This window comes from Adiantum capillus-veneris, chromosome 2, assembly GCF_014529385.1.
Source record: "Adiantum capillus-veneris isolate H3 chromosome 2, ASM1452938v2, whole genome shotgun sequence".
NCBI lineage: Eukaryota > Viridiplantae > Streptophyta > Polypodiopsida > Polypodiales > Pteridaceae > Adiantum > Adiantum capillus-veneris.
In genome coordinates this window covers 152281388-152292868 of record NC_140932.1, presented here as the reverse complement: position 1 = coordinate 152292868, position 11481 = coordinate 152281388, and positions in this window count along the sequence as shown.

Here is an 11481-nt window from a genome sequence, read left to right as displayed (position 1 = left end):
GTTGGAGAATGGACTCGGGCTGCAACACCTCCTCTTGGTCCTCGATCTCCTGTGGGTCTTCAATAGTTGGTTCTTCAGGTGACTCTCCTTTGTAAGGCTTTAATAGGCTCACATGGAAAGCATTGTGTATGAGCCAATGATTGGGCAACTTAAGTTGATAGGCCATCTCATTGATTGGCCTAAGAATCTGGAAGGGACCATAGTACCTTTTTGCTAGTTTAGCATAGTATTTTTGGTGGCCCGTAAGATTCTTGCCCGTCGTGTGCCTTAATCGAGCCTTGGGAAACTTTAACAAGACCCAATCATTTTCTTTAAAGGCTTGGGCTCTTCTGTGATTGTCATCAGCAGCCTTTTGCCTTTGCTGTGAGATAGAGATAGCATCCTTAATCTTTTGAAAAGATTCTTGTAGGTCTCGGCTATACTCATCTGCAACGAAGATCTTCCCATGTACTTTAAGTAGCAAGGGACTTTTTGATCTTCCCTTAATTACCTCGAAAGGTGCTTTTTCCGTGGAAGTATGTACAGTGTTATTGTAAGCATACTCCACTAAGGGTAAGTACTTCTCCCATTGGGATCTTTGATCTACTTCCGTTACATAGGCTTTTAGTAGATCGAGAATGGTTAGGTTAGCTATTTCACTTTGGCCATCCGTTTGTGGATGATAGGCCGAAGAGAAGTTTAGCCTTGTCCCTAAATTCTCAAAGAGACCCTTCCAGAAATTACTGGTCATTCTAGAATCTGTATCCGACACTATGGACATTGGCAAGCCATGGTACTTGAAAATTTGTGAAATGAAGAGGGTTGCCATTTGATGGGCTTTGATAGTCTTTTTGACAGTTATAAAATGAGCTTGTTTATTGAACCTGTCTACTATCGTCCATATTCCCGTATTCCCATGGATAGACTTAGGCAATCCAAAGATAAAATCCATGGATATGCTCTCCCATGGTGAATTAGGGATTGGCAAGGGTTGAAGCAATCCAAGTTGCTTCCCTCTATCAAATTTTGTCTTTTGGCATACCACACATTTAGAAACATACTCTTGTATGCTCACTTTCATGGTAGGCCAATAGAAATATGTTTCAATTCCCTTTAAGGTAGACTGAATCCCTCTATGCCCCGCATAAGGTAGAGCATGAGATTCATACATTACTTTATCACGTAGTGAGTTAGTAACACATAGTCTATTGCCATAGAGAAGATAACCATCTTGTAAAGTAAATGGTTCTTCTTTCTTCCCTAATGCAAGGGCTGAAATCACATCTCTAAAGTCGGGATCAATAGCGTACTCATCTATCATTGAAGATAGATCATTGTGAGTTGCTATGGAAACCGCATTCACTCTCGGCCGTCTTGAGAGTGCATCAGCTACTTGATTATGCTTGCCAGCAATGTGAGCAATATGAAAATGAAATTGCGAAAGGAAATTTGCCCACCTCATTTGTTTCTCGGAGAGCTTGGTTTGCGTCATGAAGTACTTAAGACTTTGGTGATCCGTTCGCTGAATGAAAGGAGTCCCCAATAAATAGTGCTTCCATAAGTCTAAGGCATGTAGAACTGCAAGGAGTTCCTTTTCATATATGCCTGGAGCTTGCTCAACAGGGTCGAGCCTTCGACTCTCATAGCCTATGGCGTGCCCTTCTTGGAGCAAAACAGCTCCAAGGCAATCACCACAAGCATCACATTGGACCTCAAATGGTTTTGAGAGATCCGGTAGTGTAAGCACAGGTTGAGAGATAAGCTTTTCGAAAGCATTGTTCTCCTTAGCAAACCATGTATACCTAACGCTTTTCTTTGTTAGGTCATGTAATGGTACCGCAATTTGTGAGAACTTTTCTATGAAGCGTCTATAGTATGCACATATACCTATAAAGCTTCTTAGTTCACAAAGATTCCTTGGTTTAGGCCATCCTTTTATTACCTCTAACTTTGATGGATCCATTTGGATGCCATCTTGAGAGATAATGTGACCTAAATACTGAATCTCTTGCAAGAAAAATTCACTTTTCTTTCAATTAACATAAAGTTTATTCTCTCTTAAAACTTGAAATATTACCTGGAGGTGTTGCTTGTGTTCATCTAATGAATTAGAGTAGATGATAATATCATCAAAGAACACTCCAGTGAAGGTTCGATGAGGCCTGAACAGCTTCTCCATCAAGCGGTTGAATGTGGCTGGTGCATTGGTCAAGCCAAAAGGCATGACAATGTATTCGTAAAGACCAAATGTGGTGCGAAATGCGGTCTTTACAATGTCTTGATCAACTATCCTTATTTGATGATAGCCACTTTTTAGCTCAATCCTACTGAAGTAGGTCGATCCTTGTAGCTTATCAAATAGGTCTTCTACCCGTGGAACGGGAAACCTATTCTTGATAGTGATCCTATTTAGTGCTCTATAGTTGACACACATACGATATGTGCCATCTTTCTTTTGCACTAATAGCACAGGTGAGCAAAATGGAGATGAGCTAGGCCTAACCATGCCCTTCTCAATTAACGCATGCACTTGCCGCATAATCTCCTCTTGTTGAGCTTGAGAAACTCTATAAGGAGGTTTTTTAGGTGGTGAACTTCCTGGAAGAAGTTCAATTGCATGGTCATCATTACCTCGTTTTGGAGGTAGCTCACAAGGGATGTCGTCAATAAAAACATCTTGAAACCCCTTGAGAAAATTGGATAACTCTAATTCCTTTTGATTGTGTATATTTTCTTTTGCTAAACCATTAGGTTCATTTTGAAAATCTTTAACAAAAATCCTGTACACGGAAATAGATCTCTTTATTGACTTGTTGAAAGCTTGTGTATGTACAATGGGGATAGTGTTACCCATTTCCTTAGCATCTATATACATGTCTTTTTCCCTGAACTTAAAGGAGATTCTCCTTTCAGGAAATTTAACATCGGCAGCCAGGCGGTCAAACCATGGTGCCCCTAGGATTACATCCTCATGCTTGAGAGGAGAGATAAAGAAGTCCTCTTTGTCCACATGGCCTTGGACATGAAGCCTCAATTTCCCGATTAAGGGAGTGACTGAAGCTTCTTGCCCCTTGAAGGAACTGTCTGCAGGTAGGACATCTCCCATCTCGTAGGATTGTATGCCTAGCTTGGTGGCCAACTCTATAGATATAAAATTGTGAGTAGAACTAGGGTCAAAGAGAATAAAAGCATCATGTTCTCTTACCTTTCCCCAAGCATGGCATAGAGGAGATCCTTTGTGATGAGTTTGGTGAGTTTCCTCCTCTTTGATTTCAACCAAGGAAGCTCTAGGAGGATCTTGGCGGTTGTTCTTTTGGGGACAAGCGCGGTACACATATCCTTGTTCGCCGCACTTGAAACACCGGTTATCCTTGCGATAACGCTCAAGCTCTTCAGGAGAAAGTTTGTTCTTACCTTTGTAAACTCCCTTCTCTTTAGCTTTGCTGGAGTTGCCCTTAGGAGACTTTTGGACATTGTCCTTCCCCTTAGGCTCATTGGAACCCTTGTTTTCCGGAGGCTTATTATTTATTTTAGCCCCCATTTGGAAATTGATTCATGAGGCCACCATAGTATGGTGTATTACCGCCGATATGGTACACGCGTGGCCTTTGGGAGTTGACATACTCCGCCATTTCTTCGGTTAAGCCCGCACAAAATTGTTGCTTTTGCTCTCCAAAATCCAACTTTTTGAAGATAGTGGCTTTGAGTTGTAGGTCCCAAAACTTGTCTAAATATTTGTGGATGGATTCATAGGGAGAGAGCTTTAAGCTTCGCCATTCGGTGAGTACTTTGTCTTTGGCATCGGTGGCCAAAAACTGCTTCATAATGGAAGCTCTTAAAGCTTTCCATGTTCGTGGAGCTTCAGCGTTGGCTCGTAGGTTAGACCACCATTGCCTGGCGGATTTTTGAAAGTGCATAGCTACACGGCGTAGCTTAGAGGACTCCGTGAAGCCCTCATCTCCAAACGCCGCATCGAATTGCTGGATAAAGGCCAAGACTTTGTTCGTAGCACCAAAGGTGCCATCATAGCTAAGAAAGAGATGCTCTTCCCTCCCTCTTTGAACTTCTTCAGCTTGGATGACCTCTTCCATGCGGCATAGGATTTCCTATGGCCTCTTCTTTTTGATGGTTCAAAGGTTGCACCATCACTTTCTTCAGAAGGTGAAGAATTTGAAGAAGTTGGAGAAGAGGGTGACCTCTTTCTCGCCTTTTTCTTGTCTTGATCTTCGTCGTCTTTACCGTCACTTTCATAAGAGGAAGAGGATGAAGAAGATGGACAAGAGGGTGTCCTCTTTCTCGCCTTTTTCTTCTCTTGCTCTTTATCATCCCTCTTTGAGATATGGAGTGGAGAAGAGTGTGATGGTCTTCTCCGCTTTGGTGGTGATGGAGAGCGTTTAGCCCGCCGTCTTCGTGGAGCCATCTCCGCCGAGGTGGTGGGAGACTCGCTTCTTTCTCGTTCCTTCGGTGGAGGCTCTTGAGTTCTCCTTTGGGAAGGAGATGCATCATCAAGAAGTAAATTCTTGAGCCCTTCGTACGGATTCTCTTCTTCTTCCCGAATCGGAGAGAGACCTCTTTTGGGAGTCTCACAAGGAGGCTTCCTAGGTGTTCTCTCGTCAAGGTGATGAGCTTGGAGAATCCCGTGAGCACGGAGCTACCGTTGCACTTCGCTTTGGAGAGATGGATTGCCCATGGCTTGTTGAAGCCTAGAAACAAGATAGTTAACAAGCATCGGAGCATCATTAGTAGCTTGCTCGTTAGCAAAATCAAAGTTATCAACATTAATTTCACTTTCTTTACTATTGTCAGCCATTCTAACAACTTTTAGGTGTACTTTGGCACTTCAAGCCCTAGTTGCTACTCCTCTTTACCCCTTTAGACAAAGCACTCAAGCTACTGTACCCGTGGCTCGAATACCATTAATTGCAAGGAATAGAAGAGAGGGTCTTTCAACACCAAAACAGCACCGGCTTCTGTCAAGCTTCTAATAGCTCAATAGTGGTTAAGTCGTAGGCAAGCCCCGTAGGACTCCACTATTAAGACCATAGCTCTCGATGGTGATGCCCCGTTAACTGCACAAAGGCAGGCGCACTACAGTAGCGAAAATTAGCATGAACATAGTGGGCATTTCATTAGAATAGATTCCTAATGAGAATTACAAGAATGCTTGGGTGGAGAGAGCAACAAAAATCATAACACCTAGTTAGATAGCATCAACAATACTTTCAAAAGAGAGAGAAATTAAGCTATTGACAACAGTTGAGGACCGGATTTGCATGGAGTCGGTCCCCTCTCCAAAAGGCTTTGTATTATGGTTTCTCCCATCAAGAGAGACATTGTACAATACAGTTCTTTGTGTTCCTTCAAGACTAGCTAGTGCAATGAAGATGAAAGGTTCATGCACTAAGAAAAACACTTAGCAAACACAACTTTAATTATCCCCATTCTCAGACCCAAGACCTCACACACCTTCGAAGATGGTGAGAGCTAGCAGGGTATGAGAGTAGATTGAGAGGAAGAAGGAGTATCTTACGAGAAAGATGTACATCTCCTCACATAATCACTCATATTAGCATAGCTTAGCTTAGTAATTAGCATAGCTTAGCTTAGTAATTAGCATAGTAGAGGAGATGAGTATGCATTGAATCTTGTCTCTTGGTTGGATTTGCATCCACATGCCAAGAGTGTGTCGATGTAGGCTTCTATCTCACAAGCTTGGAGTAGGTGATGAGCTCTCCATTAAAGCTTGGGAAGAGATAGTCTTCTCTTTCTTCACACATGAGATTGTGTGAGTGTGTGTGTGATAATGCCTTGCAAAAAACAGCCCCCTCTCTCTCTTGGGAGAGCCCTCTTGCTATTTGCTCTTGCTTTTCCCCCATTGGACCTCCCCAGCCAATGGCTATTAAGTAGCATAAGTGATAGCCTTCTGACATGTTTCCCCCTTTCCCCTTTTGTGAGAGCTTAATCAATTAAAGTTAATTGATTTAAATGAATTGAATCCCCATTGGACCTTTCCCCATTCTGAACAATAGGAATTAAGTAGCCCATTGAGCTGCTCAATTCCTATTGGACCCCTTCACGGGCTGTCCAATAATCATCCAGGAGACTTAATTTTCATTCGTTCTTTTTATTAAGTGTTTTAAAATTAAGTAGTCTAAATTTACTCTAGCCTAATTCTCATTGGTCCACTTCAAGGGTCATCCAATAGGAATTGAGCACACTTTGGGAGCAACTAGCTTAGGCATCTGACATGTGTCCTTCATTCCCTTTGTGTAAAGGGGGCTTGTGTGTGTGTGTGTGTGGCTTTCTCTCTCATCCCCTACTTGCTAAGCTCGCCCCCTCCTATGTAGGGATATGCAAGACTTTTTTGGTCACACACAAAGCATCCAATTCCTTAAGGTTGACCTTTGGACATAACTGTTGAATTTTGGAACCTTAGCTTTTGGAAGTCTTAATGGGCTGAACCTTAGGGTCTTTTTAGCCCATTGTTTCACATGGCTCTTTTGCAGATGGCCCCCCCTTTGGATCCCTATTTTCCCTCCTTTGGATCCCTACTGTGGCCGGTTTGCTAGCTTAAGCAATATTCTAGCTTTTTCTCCCCTTGCACTTCCCCATATTAAATGATCAGTTTAACATGAGAAAATCATTTAGGAGAATTAGATATTGATTATTATGACACTTGATATCCAAATGCAATTTTTATTGTGTAAGTGTCATGTATAACATAAATCTAATCTTCCTTGAGTTTTTGGGGACCTAATATGCTATATAGCATAGTATACGATGATGGTTGAGTTTTTTGATTGCTGAAGAATACGAGACATTTTAGTGTAGCAAGTATAGCTTTCTCAATATTTATAGTTTCTTAGGCCAATTGTGTGTTTTTTTAAGGTAGTAACCATATCTAATCATAAGCTACAAATTTGGCTAGACATTGAGTAGTTTCTATGGATTCTAGAGGTCATAATGCTAAACCCAATTTTTTCATGTTTGATGTATTTAGAACTTCATCATTGTCCCCAAGGTTCCACTTAGGAAGAGATCCATTATTCTTTTGACATGCTCTATGGCTCCTTTTGAATCTAAAGGCCCAAAGGAAAATAAAAAAACATGTAAATAGTATCAGTATTGAGCGTGCCTATAGAAACTTTGATGATAGGTTCGTAGAATGGCAAAAAAGCAACTTTTTTGTACCTATTTTTTTGCCCCCAAAAAAATAGTGAGGCAAAAGCAACCATATATTTTGATCATAAACCCTTTGAAGTTAACGGGGCATTTTATCTCATATCCTATAAAAATACCCACTCTTATTTATATGTAATCAACCGTAAGAAATGGCTATTTTGGGCAAGGTCCATCAACTTTGGAGGCTTGTTGAGAAATTTTACAAGTTTCTCATTTTAGCCATATAAAGTAGTCCTTGAACTATAATCTCACGAAAGGATTTTTCAAAATGAGTGGATTTACTATGGTTTTGGAATTTTTTCCAAAACCCTAAAAGGAAACTTTTATGTCCTATTAGGTTACCAAACTAGTGTTAGTCAAATATAACCAAGTGCCTCATTGGAGTATCAGTGGGTACCTTTAGATTACGTACATCAAATGTGAGGTCACTAACCCTGAAAGATTGGGGCGACTTGATAGATGTCCTTCCTTTATTCTCAAGTTCCGTTAATGACACCCTACTCTGTTTCCATGAAGTAGAGATACGAGCACCAGAAGAGAACAAAAATGGCAATAAACATAGTCAACATCTTGCAAGTTATCTCCTCTAATAGCAAACCAACAGTTCTATTCCTTGTTCTAATCAAAGTAGTTGTGATGGCACAAGCCTAAAAGGAAAAAAGAGGCTGGAAGGCAGTAAGAAAGCCTCTCGATATTCCAAGAGAAGAAGGCATCAACCTTGTGAGATTACAAAACAAAATAAAAAAAGAGAGATTGAGGAAAAATTCAAAAATTGATCCAAGAAAGACCAAAAGCAGCTTTGATGGAGTTCAAGGAACCAAAACAAAAATGAGGCGTGTCAGTACTTGTGGCTAAAAAATCTATGAGCCCATCAATGGAGAATTGGAAGCATTCCAAGAAAAATTTAAAGCCGGTCAAATCATAAAAATCAAATGGAATAATCATCCAACCCTTGATATGGAAGCAACAAAATTGGAAGCCTATTAAAATCTTGTAAGAATCACATTAAAAAGTTTTGAAGCACAAAAACCAAAATTTGATTTCATCGCAAACCCGACAAGAGAACTCAAAACAAAATCTAAGCCAACTGAGATGATAGACAATAAAGAACCAAGGGACTCTTATGTGGAATATGAGAAGCCTAGAAATGTAGTACTAGATAGCAAAGAAGGGTTAGAAGGAATCCCCTAGTGAAGGAATTTTGATTGGAACACCTATGGGAGAAAGTGAGAGAGGATAACAATGGAAGCCAAACTTTGAATTCACCTTCAATTGAAGAAGTATGTCTATAAGATCCACTTATGGAATTGGACAGGAAATATTTGTTTGGAGATTGGGTATTTGAAAAATCAAGCCTTTCTAAAGCACCAACATTCAAAACTCTACCCTTGTATCAAGGTCAAAACATAGAAATATCCTTGATGTGTACAACCACCAAGTTGAGTCAAGCAAAGTTAACTCTAGAAGTGGGTAATCTTCAATCAATAATATCAACATCCATCCAATGTACCATCACCTTAGGTAAATTATTAAAGAGGAGACCATAATTATGGAAGGAGTTGCAAGCACATTGGAAAAAGTGGGAATCACAAAATTAACAAAGGAAAAAGATAGAGTTGAAATAAGAAGAATCTTGAGAAATAAAATTGTTAGATCGGTTCCAATGAACAAGGTAGGAGACTATTGCAAAGGAAATGAATGGAATACAACACTTCTTATGGAATATAACAACATCAAACTTAACCATGGCAATATTGGAAATTGGGGCTAGCACTGCCATAGCTACCAAAGTTGCATAGGAAGCTTGGGGTAAACCTACAATAAGATAATCAAGAGTGAAATTACAGCTAGAATATGATCACATTGAACACCTAGCAAGGTTATTAAAAGAACTCATCGTCAACTCTTGTGGGATTGACTGGCAACATATTTTTTCCATTTTAGATTTTGGAAAGAACCTGAACTATGAAATCAATCTTATATGAACATTTATGAGACAAGTTAAATCAATTCAACATGGATGAAATGACTACCTATATGTGAAACAAGTGGGATTAGTTACGAGAGTAAACATGAAGGACCATCCTTACAAGGTTGTGACAAGTTAAATTAATCCAAGATTGAGGAAATGACTACCTGTATGTGAAACAAGTAGGATTAGTTACGAGAGTAAACATGAACGACCATTATTACAAGGATGTTGTGAGAACCCCAATTTGATTATGTGACCTCAACTGAAACTAAACTAACATCATGGATTAGCAAAGACACTCCTATTTAGATGTATGGAATGGGAATTTAAAGCTTCAAAGAATGGGAATTTAATCTTGATCCAATGGCCTAAACTGGCAAAGAAAAAAGCACAAAATAAAAACAAAATAGGGAAAAGAAAGCCCTCTATAACATGGACTGAGAGGAGAGAAAAATACTAAGAGTTGAAATTGGCCTTGAAAGAGGTATGGATCACCAAAATGGAGTTAAAAAGTGATAAGGATAGTAAGGCAATGAGTGTTCCATCCCAATATAAGAAGTATACCTTGGAGGATCAAAGGAAAGTGTTTCACCTAGTGGATTTGTCAAATTTGGTCACTTTAGATGGAGAAGTAATGGAGAATTAAAGTGGTGGTTTTTGTTTACGTAAATATAATGCTCCGTTAACCAATAAATTTCTAGAAAGGATGGAATTAACAAAATAATTCAAGATCAAGCACCAACACGTCATTGATGAAGCTCAAGAAGAATCTTGCATCAATGTATTGAATAGAAAAGTGGCAATGCAACCAACCCGGGAACCAATGCCAATCAGTGCATTGTAGATATAAGCTCTATGGCTCACTCAAGCCCTAGTGAAAGATGAAAAAGATAGATGATGAATGGCTAGATGGACTTGACATGAGGATAATAGTGGTACCAACAAAAAAATGGGGTCTAGGTTCATGCCTTACCAAATGCACATACTACTATGGTTGATGTTGTTAGCTACTCCACTTACAAGTTGGCCACTACACAATCCTTGGAGTATTGTCAAGCCAAAGTGAAGTCTTGTCACAAGAATTCACTCCAACTTTAAGGATGATTAGACTCAACCTATTGGTGCATGGGTTTCCTTGCCTGCACCCTTTTATCTACATTGCAAAAAGCATATGAGCGGAGACATTGTATTGGGATTTCCTTGGATGAGGACATAAAAGAAAATCTAGGATTGGGACACTAAGGTCTTGGAACTCCTTCTTAATTAACCATGGAAAACCAAAACTATCATTTGCCTATAGTAAAGAGGAGTGAAAAGATAAACTATGAGCTTCTAAGTGAGCAAAATCATGTGAAAGCAAAACACCTACACTACAAAGGGGTCCACATCTCAATGTATGCCCATAAGATTTACCCTCATCAAACATGCATGCAAATAACTATGCAATATTGAATACCAGAGGCTTAGATGCAAGGAAATACTAAACAAATTTAAATACGAAAAGAACTTCATCCCAACCACAAACAGGCCACATATAAACCCAAGACCCCATCTTATCAAAGGAGGAATAAGAAAAAAGTACCACCACTTGAAACCAAATGGGTTTGTATATTGAACCATTAGCCAAAGATCACATTATTAATTTATAAATCATACGTGGGTATCAAAGCCTCAATAGCCAAAGCATCACCAAGCAAGGCAAACATCCAATTCATTAACAAAACCATGATGGTTGTTCTAATCCAACTATCAAAGAATTTGCTCAACTACTACAGAATCTTCTATCCAAGAGAATACAAATGCAGGACACCAGAGCATCAAAAACCCTTGGGCAATCCACTCAAGACCCTCCTCTTGCACAACATACTATTTCCAATTGCAACAAAAGCATGGTAGAATTATTTTGGGCTATGCATAGACATAGTTTCCCAAAACAAGCACAACACTACTTAGATCACACACTCTTGTTTCATAAGACTCCAATTAAGAGAGGGGAGGCATTCTAAATGCGGACCCAATCATGTGAAAAAAACTATTAAAAGGGTGATGTTAAAACTACTATTATGTGAAAATTGCTATTAAAAGTGTAATGTTTGCAGAGTTGGTCAAGTTTTTATATGTTAACGTATGAGTTTTTGGTAAGATGAACTTGACATGCCCTTCTAAATATAGAGATTGGCAAAAACACAAAATAATAACCCCTAGTTGTGTGTATATAATGTAAATTTGATTTAAAAAAATGTAAAAACAAATCTGTAGTTTTTGCTTGTTTTGTGTGTTAACTTGATTCAATTTTGGTGTCATTTGAAGTTGTAAGTTGTCAGATATGCTTGGATATCACTGAATTC